Here is a 2,310-nt window from a genome sequence, read left to right on the forward strand (position 1 = left end):
GTGCATGAGATATATTATCTATAGCCGTCAAAACGTAGATAATACACTCGCATGGAAGATTATCCATAACCGGGTTGTAGGTTGTTAAATGGATAAACGACCGAAAAGAAAGGCATCGGTACCAGGACTAGGTATGCAAAGATGACCAATCAAAAGAGGATAAAGTTGCTTACTCGGAGCAAATATCCAAAAAGAAGGGGAAGACCCAATGGGGACAATACTGCTTGATCAAAGCAAGTATCCAAAGGGGAAAGAATATCAATACCGCAAACCGGATACTGATAACTGCAAAGAGGGGATTACATCTACCGGTTAGTAGGCAGAAAACCACGGAAAAGTAATCAGTCATCGATAGGATGAGCGCAAAGGGTTAACTCCACCAAGGGGAGAACGTGGGATTTTACAACTACCAGCTTGTAGGTAGAAAACCACAAAGATAGGACTTACAACTACCGGTTTGTAGGTAGAAGCCAACAAACAGAATGAACCACAAAGGTTACCTCTGCTAGGGGGTGAAAGTGGGATTTTACAACTACCAGCTTGTAGGTAGAAAACCACAAAGATAGGACTTACAACTACCGGTTCATAGGTAGAAGCCAACAAATTCCACTGAGGATAAGATGAATGAGTGCCGGTTAGTGAGCGACTATTCATTTATGCCCTAGGGAAGCACAAGAGACAGTTACAAGGAAGCCAATTTAGGATCGATCCAAAAAGGCAGACTGAAACAAGACTCATCCTAATGAGGAAAGAACTCAATAGGGAAAACCCATCCCAATGTGTGTTGGGAGGGAACGGAAACAACCGTCATCCACGAGGATGTATCTCAGTGGGGAAATGGCAGGAAAGGATAGACACTTTCTGCTTAAGGGGTTGGCTCTACATGGAGAGATCAGACACACCCACTTCTGCTAAGGGAAAAAATACTGGAGAGATCTGTATCAACAAATTAGCAGGAAACAACCATATGCAGATACACGGCAACAGCTACAACATGAGTATCCAAATGCTATGATTATGCATGTATGCATTCTACCTAAAATGTATGATGAATGCTGACAAACAGACATGCTCAACACGCAGGTCCAGGAATCAACCACCCGGTACTACTCTTCTTCCATAGGGAAGGCCAAAAACACCAGAGAGCAAACGCGATCTGCTGGAAACCGGGATATCAGGGAACAACACCATCCTGCGGGGAGAGGAGAAGACTGCTCTGCTGGAGAGACGAACGCTAACGTCTTCAGTAAACACTATGCTTGGGGAACTGCCCCACAAAAGTATTTCAAAAGCAACCTTGCTGGGAATGCCCCACGGTAGGGCTCAAACAAACCTATACTGGAGATGCCCCACAATAGGGCTAACAGGGACTTGGAGGGAGAATGTTGTACTGCCGGGAACGTGAAGATAAACAACTTCAACCAACACTGCACTGAGTAACCTCGCTGAGGAGAAACCAAAAGAGGTTCGACAGGAAAAAGATACAGTTATGCTCGAGATACGAACAAATGTCTTACCTGTTGGTAATCATACCACCTTCGGGAGAGCACTGCGGATCTCCTAAGTATCCTTCCATCATTGTGAATGTTCACTTTGTTTAAGAACAATTTTTTTGAAAAATTTGTTTATTTTGAAAACAATGATACTTTATCAATTAAAAACATGCAAAACATTTGTTGAGTTGAAACAAATAAGAGTGCAAATAATTGGATAAAAGCCCAAATTAATGTGATGGAATGGTAGTCTGCAAAGGGCAAGACTCCATAGATCTGTACAAGTTTGAAATCGGTGATATATATTGGAGAGGGCTACATTGAACATAATGACCTTTCCTCTACCATTCCGAATTTTCGATGTATTCGGAGCTTCAGTCGACGACGAATCGAGAATCCCTGACGGATGACAGATTAGAGAGCACGGTCTTGTCAAGATGCAGTTACTTGCCAAATCCCTAATTTTTGCCTAGATTGCCCCAGTGTGAGGTGATCAATCCAGCGGGATGCAGATTCTTCTTTTTTTTCAATGTCTCTAACTTTTGCCTGGATTGCCCTTTCGGGTTTTCAATCCACCGAGACGCTCCTTTTTTGCCTAAATCGCCCCTTGGGGTGTTCGACTTAGCGAGCTGTTTTGCTTTTTTTTGTTTTTTTTTATCTTAGGCGAAGTATTTCTTGACTGCATCGGAATTCACAGGACGAGTGAACTTCTCCATCCATTGTTGTAAGTGTCAAAACATTGCCTGAAAAGGCTCTCTTAAAAACATATGGACTTTCATAGCTTAGAGTCCACTTGCCCCTGGAATCGGACACGAAA

This window comes from Lathyrus oleraceus, chromosome 4, assembly GCF_024323335.1.
Source record: "Lathyrus oleraceus cultivar Zhongwan6 chromosome 4, CAAS_Psat_ZW6_1.0, whole genome shotgun sequence".
NCBI lineage: Eukaryota > Viridiplantae > Streptophyta > Magnoliopsida > Fabales > Fabaceae > Lathyrus > Lathyrus oleraceus.